The sequence below is a fragment of the Marmota flaviventris genome, chromosome 9 (genome assembly GCF_047511675.1).
Source record: "Marmota flaviventris isolate mMarFla1 chromosome 9, mMarFla1.hap1, whole genome shotgun sequence".
NCBI lineage: Eukaryota > Metazoa > Chordata > Mammalia > Rodentia > Sciuridae > Marmota > Marmota flaviventris.
Window position 1 is genome coordinate 13,020,155 of NC_092506.1, and position 9,864 is coordinate 13,030,018.

At 39.0% G+C, this 9,864-nt stretch overlaps 1 pseudogene; it reads left to right on the forward strand.

Moving 5' to 3' along the window:
* Positions 1 to 7,704: 7,704 nt before the first annotated feature.
* On the forward strand, positions 7,705 to 9,573 carry LOC114099830 (olfactory receptor 5A1-like; annotated as a pseudogene).
* The last annotated feature ends 291 nt before the right edge of the window (positions 9,574 to 9,864 follow it).

Here is a 9,864-nt window from a genome sequence, read left to right on the forward strand (position 1 = left end):
CTTCCAGATGAGGAGCCAGATGAAATCTGTCTTTACTTCATCAGTGTCAAGCATTTCATTATGCTGATCTAAAGTTGACTACCCTTTCAACTAGCTTGAGGTGGACCATTGGATAAATGAAGTAAGAAAGAAGCAAGGAGATGTTCACTGTAGCATCTAGAAAACGTCTTATCTGTGGTTTCTACTAGAAAAGAGGTTCTTTTCTTTTGCATAGGTGATACTGAGTGTTATGGTTTGGATGTGATGGGTTCCCAAAATCTCACTTGTGAGACAATGCAAGAAGGTTTAGAGGAGACAGGATTGAGTTATGAGAGCCTTAAACCAATCAGTAAATGAATCCCCTGATGGATTCACTGGGTGGTAAATGTAGGCAGGTAGGTGTAGCTGGGGGAGGTGGGCCACTGGGGCCTGCCTTTGGGGTATATATTCTGTCTGTGGCGAGTGGAGTCTTTCTCTCTGCTTCCTGATCATCATGTGAACTGCTTCCCTTCTCCACACTCTTCCACCATCATGATCTACCTCATCTTGAGCCCTGAGGAAGGGAGCTGGCTGTCTATTGACTGAGACCTCTGAAACTGGGAGCCCCCATATAAACTTTTCCTCCTCTAAAGTTGTTCTTGTCAAGTCTTTCAGTCATAGCTGTGAAAAAGCTGACTAAAACAGCGAGGCTAAGATCTGCAACTTATACACCAATTTTGCTAATACGAGGGAAATTTGCAATAGGATGGAAAAATTGTTGCATAACTCATACGACTAGTATTTGAACCCCTAGATCAGATGTTCTCTGATTACCTCTGTTTCCTGAGTCAAGAGATTCATTTTATTGTTTCAATAATAAGTGGTCTCTAGTCTCAGTATATTAATTGTCTGTTGTTCTACAACAAATTATTACAAAACTTGGCAGTTTAAAACAACAAGAGAAGAAAAATGGCTAAGAAAATTAAGGCACAGACAATTGGTCTTTATAATACACCCATTGAAAATTAATAGTTATAAGGCACTCAAGGAGTTTTGACACACAACTCATAAATTCTGATATTCAAGAAACACAATTTTCATTATCATTCCGTAGTTCTATTTCTACTTTGTGCTCTCTCTCTCTCTTTTTTTCCTACTGGGAACAAAGTAATCAATTTGAGATCGTTCTTACAGTTTTGTGTCTAGGGTTCACATGGCTTGAATGAGGCTTGAGCATTGGGGGCATTTGGTCCTTGACCTCTCCATATCAGCAGTTCCTCATCAGGTTGCCAGCTGCCAAGTCACAAATGGATTGCTGCTAAATTCCCTTCATTCCCATTTTCAAATACTATTAAATCTGATGACTGATGCTCACAACCATTTTTTTAAAAAAAATTTTTAGTTGTAGATGGACACAATACTTTTATTTTGTTTATTTATTTTTATATGGTGCAGAGGATTGAACCCAGTGACTTACCCGTGCTAGGTGAGCACCCTGCCACTGAGCCACAATCCCGGCCCAATCACAACCATTTCGATTCAATGAGAATTGTTCTGTTTCTTCCATCCTTAACAATGCGCAGGAAACTGAGAGATGCAATACCTCCCTGCCCAGCACCATCTTACCTGGATCCTCCATGACTGTATTTTCTGAAGTTCCTGCCTCCTAACCCAGGCCCTAAACAAAAGATGAGGAGGACCTCTTTGCTATTGGTGTCTCCAAACTTAGGTGATAGTTCTGCCATCTCTCTGGGATCCATGAACCATTCTGAAGACTCACTTGTGATTTTGGCCGTATCACTTCTTTTCAAGAGACGCTGTCACATCTTTTCCCTGAGGCTTGAGAACTGAACAACACACCTGCCTAAAGAGAGAATGGTCGTAAATATTGTTCTGTTACATTTAGCAAAGTAAACATTTTTAAAAGAGTGTTGGATGGAGATAAAACAGGAGATGAAAGCCATGTTAGGATCCTGAGGAGAGCTGAATTTTCATCTATCTCAATAAGGTTGTTTCATCTTCTCCATAGCCTTGACTCTTTCACTCCAAGATGTTCTTGCCATGTAGCATCCAGTGTGTTTCTAAAAGAAAAGCCAGAAGCTGAGTACCAAAGGACATGAGCTTAGTTCCTGTCAGCTGTGGGTTGCAAGGCAAGAGTCTCTTCTCTTCCTATGCATCTGGAGAAAAGATGGCGGGTCTGGTGGGGGGATGTGGAAGGGGTCTCTTTGGGGTATGTTTTGAGGACAGTAAGTATTATTTTATCTCTCCAAGACTTCCCACACACTTTGCCCAGTTCTTCCTCTTTTCCTCCTTGTCTCTGCCCTTCTTATGCTCCTTCTCTTTTTCTCTAATTTTCCATCTCCCCCCATTCTCCCCCATTTTATTTTTTAAAATCCTTTAAACCAAGTAGCTAGTGTCTGGAGAGAGAAGAAGTGACCTGTTTATATTTTTCCTTGCCTACTCCAAATGTCTGTGAAGTCTCTGTGAACATGATCCATCTATGGAGTTCCATCTAAAATTAAAGAAAAAAATTTAAAAATTGGCTCAGAATTAGAAAGCAGAGAATTGAGAATTCATCTGCTGCAGATTCTGACTTAGAATTGCTGAGCATTTCTACTTCCTGGTATTTTTTTCCTAGACAGAAATTTATGATAATAGCTCTTATGCTGAGGTGACATGATTTACTTTATGTATAACAAGGTTGAAAGTTATCAGCCCCTTGATTCCTCTAAGAGGGAAGGAGGGTTCTTTGATATCAAAATGCCTCAAAAGATTAACACCCTCTGGAGAGATGGTGGAGCCTAAGCAAGGGACCAATTCCTAGAGTTGGTCTCTCCTCTATTACCCAGGAGAGCAGTTATTTACACCTTGCTTGATTTTAATTGATCCTTATTTGTTGCAAGTTGTGCTCTCAAATCCTTTCTTAGATGTGGTGGAGAAAGTTCATAAGCACTCAAGGCCCTCTTCTTCCATGACTGTATCATTTCTGAAGGAGTTTGGGTGAGTCATTTCTAACTATAAACTATGGGCTCAACTCAGCAAATGGCAAAATGAGATGCTCTCAGAACCTGGGAGGTAAAATATCTGTTGGCCATTTCTCAATACCTGGGAACACCATGAAGTAAAAGGAGGTGGATCACAGAAGAGGAAATCTTCAAAACTCTTGGGTGAGTCCCTTAGAGATTCTGCAATAAGGAATGTCAGGGACCTAGGATCAGGTGGAATTTCACTAATTTACAAATAGCTCAGTTTTATTGTCCTTCAAGTCCAAGTTTCATTAGGGAGCCACTTTAATGGCTGCTCCTTCTGTCTGAAAAGCAGATCTGTGATCTGTGGAAGGATGAGCTAAATAGGTAGGTGGTATCAATACACTAGCACACAAGGAGCGGACATGGGCTGGAAAACTTTGGACTCATTTAAAGTGAGAGAACATAGAACCAGAAGAGTCATGGGTTTTTTGTGAGGGGCTTATCCTTCCTGACCTGTTCCATTTAAGAAGTTAAATGTGAGCTATCTATGGAAGACTCTATGGAGGGTATTGTTCTTGAATCAAGTGGATCCATTGAGGCTTGGATGAACGCCGCGTTAAGTTCTAGAAGTGTAGTATGCCTCTTGCTTTGGCACATGAGGGTGCCTACAGATAACCGTAAAGTACTGTATATTTCAAAAGTCCAGAAGAAACAAGTTGAGTTTACATCATAAATGATAATTGTTTGAGGAGATAAATATGTTTAATCTAATTTAAATGCTGTATAATGCATATGTATATTGAAACATTACATTGCGCCATATCAGCATGTAACATTTTAATGTTTTATGTATTAATTAAAAAAAACTTTAAAAAAACTCATGGCTAACAATGAGGGACCTTCCTTCCTTCCTTTCTTTCTTGAGATGACATCTTTCTGTGTTGCCCAGGCTGTTCTCAGACTCCCTCTCTCAAGTGCTGAGACTACAGGTGTGCACCACCTTGCCTGGCTATGAAGGACTGCTAAACTATTAAAATGCTGACTGGGATTAGAAGATAAAAAAATAAATGTTAACATGTGGCCTTTTGAGACTGATCCTGCTCTTCTAATTTGTAATAGATAAAGTTCTTCAGATTTTGTTTCTTGGCCATGTTTGGTTCAAAGATGTTGAACTGTTTCAAAATCCACTAAGTAAATACTAGGAAAGGCTGCTGATAAAATATCATAAAGAAAATGAGCATTTCAAAGTGGCTACTTTTTCATATTATCTTTCAACTTCTTTTGTTTATCATTTGCTAAGCAAGGTCAAATGAAGGGTGGGTGGGAGGACAAGTGTATTATACTAAGAACAGTATGGGAAAAAGCTCAAGGAAGACAGCCAAGATAAACTTTATCCACACCAGAAGAAGAAGAAAGCCGAGACCTCCTTCATAAATAAGAGGCAAGGTTTCATTAAAATGATAAAATCTAGAATGAGCTGAGAAAAACACTGCGGCAATTACAAGGTCCCTCTAAGATTAACAGCACATAGCTGGTTTGATGCAGTTCTTGGTGAAAATTTGATAATTGTCTCTCTTAGACATCCATGGGCATGAAGTTTATAGTGGTTCCCATCTGGAAGCTGAGACTTCCCTGCTTCTCAGTTATACCAGCAGATTGTTGCAAAAAATTTTAATACCTGATCATCTCTTCTTCCTCAAAAGAGATACATTATCTTCCAGTTTATCTCACTTCCTTAATGCTTTTCTGTTCATTTTCTGGGAGTATCTATGTAAAGAGGCGAGGTGATGAGGTTATTGACAGCATGCTCAATCCCACCAACATTGCCCTGTCTGTTTATACAGGAATATCTCTGAAATAGGTTGCCATGCTGGACACCTGTTGTGAGGAATTCCTCCAAGAGTACAGTTTTCTGTAGCCTCTAACTTCCTGTCTACGTCCAGCCAGTGGTGACCCACAGGAGTCGGTCTCTTTCATGCCACACATCATCTTCTGTTGGTATTATGCCTCTGTGCTGGGCTATTGGCTTTGTTTGAGAGGCTTTGCTTTATCCCAATCATCAAGCTCTGTAGGCTGTGCTTGTTAAAAATAAGATCACTGAAGGAATTAATTTTACTGAGGTAGTGGAAGGCAGTCCTTTAAAATGTGGTTCTGGAACTAAGCCTGGATATGATCTGTAGAAGGATGATCTGGGTTCATGGGTTGGGTGACCCTAGGCTATTTATTTCTTTGGCTCACAATCACCTTATCTATGAAATGAGAACAATAAGAGTATATTTTTTCACAGGGATGTTGGACAAATTAAATGAGAGAAACTGTAAAAGGATTCAGAATATCACCTAGAATAGAGTGTGTGTACTCAATGTTAGTTATCTAATACTATGCCTTGAGTTTAAGTGAATTTAATCATATGAGTAGGAAAATATAAAAGTAAATCAAAGAGCTTGAGGTTTTGAGAAAAATTGGCCAGTGATAAGCTGAAATAATTACCAAATCTTACAAGAAAATATTTGTAGATATATTTCTGGGATTATAGTAGATTACATATTCATGGAAATTACTAAGAATACTTGGTGACACTAAAACAGGGACTCCCAAAGGATGAAACCTCAGTGGATAAAATTGGAACAAACCTACCCCACAAAGAGAGACAGTGAAATGCACAATTTTTGTTTTTGGGGACAGAGACAAAGATTAAAAGTCCCCAATAAATAGGTGGAACTGGAGAACATGATGCTAAGTGAAATAAGCCAGACTCAGAAAGTCAAGGGTCAAATGTTTTCTTTCATATGTGGAATCTAGAGAGAAATAAGGAAATAAAAAAGGAAATGGATCCCATGAAAATAGAAGGAACACCAGTGGAGTAGAGGAAAGAGATTGAGGAGAATGGAGGAGGAATGGGAAAAGAGAGGAACTGTGGAATGAAATTGACCAAAGTATATGATGCACACATATGAATATACTATGGTATATTCACCTTCATATATATATTGAATATATATTTATTGACTTTATATATAAAGTCAATAAATAAGCAGAAGGAAGACAAGTAGAGTAGAAGAAGGGGTTTAGGGAAGAAAAAGTGGAATTTTTGGGTATTTAAATAGAACAAATTAAAGTCCATGCATGTATGAATATGTCAAAATGAACCCCACTATTACGAAAAATGCACTAAATTGTTTTTGGAGTTCCTAAAAATTATTAACCTCAAACATCTATTTATTTAGCTATGCATCTTAAATCTTAGTGAGGTCCTGAAAAAAAAAATAAGTGAAATTTTTTGTTTAAAGGTATTTTGGGTTAGTATTGCCCCCAAGGTACCTGACAGAAGTAAAATGAATCGTTCCTGGAGGAGCCCACATTAGACCCAAGCCTCAGCAAATCCTGTGGATGGACTGCACATGAACTTCTGATAAAAATTCACTCAACACACAATGGGGCACCTTGAACAAGAATCAGCAATAACAGTAAACTGTATAATGAGGCTCACATAACCAGTTAAATATGTTTAAAGAAAGAATGTTATTGAAAGTACAGTGAAAGAACAAGAGAAAATAAAAACTGACTCCTTGGGAGAAGAATAGAATGGAACCTCTAAAAGAGAAAGCTAAATGTTATGATTGGAATCTGAAACTCACGCCTGAGTTAAACAGCTAATTAACAGGATTTGTGATAGAAGGATTTGAATAGAAGAGAGAGATACAAAAACGAAACAGAACACAGTTGAGACATTTGTACAGTTAATGTTTTGGTGATGTCAAGGATAGGGCAAGAAGATCCAGTGAGATTCCAGAGAGATACAATGAAAATATAGAGGCAATTTCAGAACACTAATACCATGCTTAGTAAATAGGTACCTAGGCCTAAGGTCACCATATCAGATGAGTGGAAATTAGAAAAACTTGTGCATATACTTATAATTATAAGGAAATCTCTCTAGATTATAGCTGCTCAATAAGTCATTTTTTCATCATAACCATTGATGATGATGATGATGAAAAATGTAATGAATATAATTTTCTACCCTTTTCCCATAATATTCTCTTCTATTTAGTCTCACCATGGACAGTACCACCTCAAAGATTGGGATGGTAAATATATTGCCTATCTGCTATCATTCTCCCCTTCCATACTAATGGCAAAGACCTTGACTTTCTTTTCCAGTTAATCACCTTCAGAATTATTCTCAAAATGATGCAACAAGAAGCAATGATCCATCTGACTTTGGGAAAAAAATACTTTGATTTTACTGAGTATATCTTTATGCTTCAATGGAGGTTTTCTCTTTTTATCCATTTTTGAAACAAGGAGAATGGAAAATGTTGGGGAGAAGGAAAGCATTTTAGATGACTAATGTTGACAAATATTTGTAGATCATAGTCTATTCCATTCATATAACTTTTCTCAAGGGAAATATCCAAGACTTTTACTTCTCCATGTAGATACAACTCCTACAATATTTGATAGGTATTTTCTGCCTTTCAAGGCTTCCTGTGATTTTCTAATTTGAGTTCATCTGAATGGAAATGTGTTCACTTGGCGCTAATAGTTATCTAGACATTATGATAGTCATAGCATCCAAAAGCATACGTTTAGTTCATTAGCATTTGGTTGGAAGGATTAGTGGTTTGCTTTCCCTAGACTGGTGTGAAAAAGAGAGAGAAAAGAACTCCCCCAAATCTTGCCTCAGTCTCCTAACCCTCATTTAATTCCCCAAGCATCCCAACTTTTATAGAAGTTAAAGTCATGAGCTTTTGTAGAAGTTTATAATCCGGAAATGAATAGTTCGTGGGTAACGAAGAATCCAATAAAACTGTATACAAAGGTGGTAAGTGGTTGCAATCTGCTGAGTCAACAGTTCCCAAAAGATTTTGAAAAGATTTTTGAAGGTCTCACTGCCCCCCCCCCAAGTGACCAAGAGTTATTATCCTAGATAATTTAATTCATAAGTGTCTCTGACTTGAGAAAAGAAAACAATGCACTCACAAAGAAGAAGGGGGCACAATGGCTTTTCACACCTTTCCTTATCAAGAACCTTCCTAGGGCCATTAAGTTGGTTCCATCACATCCCTCTCCAAGCTGCTTTGTGGTAGGTCACTTTCCATCATCATGGTACTTTTTCTTAAATTGCTCCAAACTTTGTGAAAGTGGAAAGGCAGTTTACAATGGTCAGTGCTCTCTGATTACAGATTAATTCAATGTCAATTTTCAATACATGTTAAAGGGCATCTACTCCAGTATCTTCATTTTACATATGAGGCCCAACTTGATTCAGGTTCTCTCAAGCACTGAGTCAATAGCAGGGCCATACCTGAGTAGAATCACCCTATTTTGCCATACAGAGAAATAATAGCATTTTCCCCAGTTTGTTCTATCTCAAGACTCTGATATATTTGTAAAACCTGACAGAGTAAAACAAGAAATCAAGATGTATTGGAATATATCATGCTGATGATGTCCTTTTAATGTTTTTTTTTGTACCCAAAAGAATGATAGTACTTATCCAAGAGAATTTTTCAGTTAGAATTAGTGATTAGAAGGCTCCAACAAACTCAACAATAAGGATCCAAGGTCATATATTTATCCAGCTGCATGACTTGAAAAACAATGAAGTCTTCCTTTTTCTGTTTTGGGAGTCAAACCATTTTCCTTCTTTCACCTTTTTTTCAGCAGATGACACCAAGCAGATACATGGAAGGGATGGAAACCATACCTCTGTGGCCATGTTTGTCCTCCTGGGACTCTCAGATGATAAAGAACTGCAGCTCATCCTCTTTCCAGTCTTCCTGGGAATCTACCTTGTGACTCTGATCTGGAACCTGGGTCTTCTCATCCTCATCAGGATGGACTTCCACCTGCAAACACCCATGTATTATTTTCCCAGTTTACTGTCCTTTATAGACATCTGCTACTCTTCTTCCATTATCCTGATGCTTTAAGACTTCTTAAAGATGAGAAAACAATTTCCCTCCTGGCCTGTGCCACTCAGTACTTTGTTGTGCCCTGGATGGCTATGGCTGAGTGCTGTCTCCTGGCCACCATGGCCTAGGACAGATGTGTTGCCATTGGTAGCCCTTTGCAGTACTCAGCCATCATGGCCCCAGGCCTGTGACAGAAGAGGGTTGTTGGGGTCTGTGGCCGTGGTTCCTTAGCAGCTTAGTTCAAACATCTCTTTGCTTTCATCTCTACTACTGTGGGCCAAATATTATTCAACATTCCTCTGTGACATACCTTGGATGACTCTCTTGTCTTGCTCTGATCCCTTCATCAGCCAACTGATTCTTTTTCTGGCAGCTGTTTCTGTAGGTTTGGTTCTTTTATTCTCATCCTGTTGTCCTGTGGCTTCATTGCAGCCTCCATCCTGGAAATATCCTCATTCAAAGGCTGTGCCAAGGCCCTCAGTACCTGTGCCTTCCACCTGGCAACAGTGACGCTCTTCCATGGCACAGCCCTCTCTGTGTGCACGCACCACAGCTCTAGCCACACCACAAAGCAGGCAAGGTGCTGTCAGTCTTCTGTATCATCCTCATCCCCATGTTGAACCCTCTGATCTAACAGTCTGAGGAACAAGGAGATCCAAGAGGCCCTCAAGAGGGTGATGAAGAAAGTAGCAAGAGTAACCGTGGGCAGGTATGACAGTCTGTAAAAGAGAGACAGAAGTAAAAAAATGATTGAGCCCCTTTGTAGGTCACAGGGATAGCTAGGCGGAGACAAGAAGTGACAGCCTGGCATCTTTAATGCCAAATGTCATTGTGATTGTCTCCAAATACCCTTTGGAGGCAGTGTCACTGACATTGAATACAGTTTTAAAAGACAGTATCCTCCATTAGCTCAAGGATGCTTTCAGACTTCTTAAATCTGGAGGAAAAAGAAAGATTTTTCTCATTGCCTGTGCATTGAATTCTTCGATTAGAAACAGGGAACATAAAACCCCAAC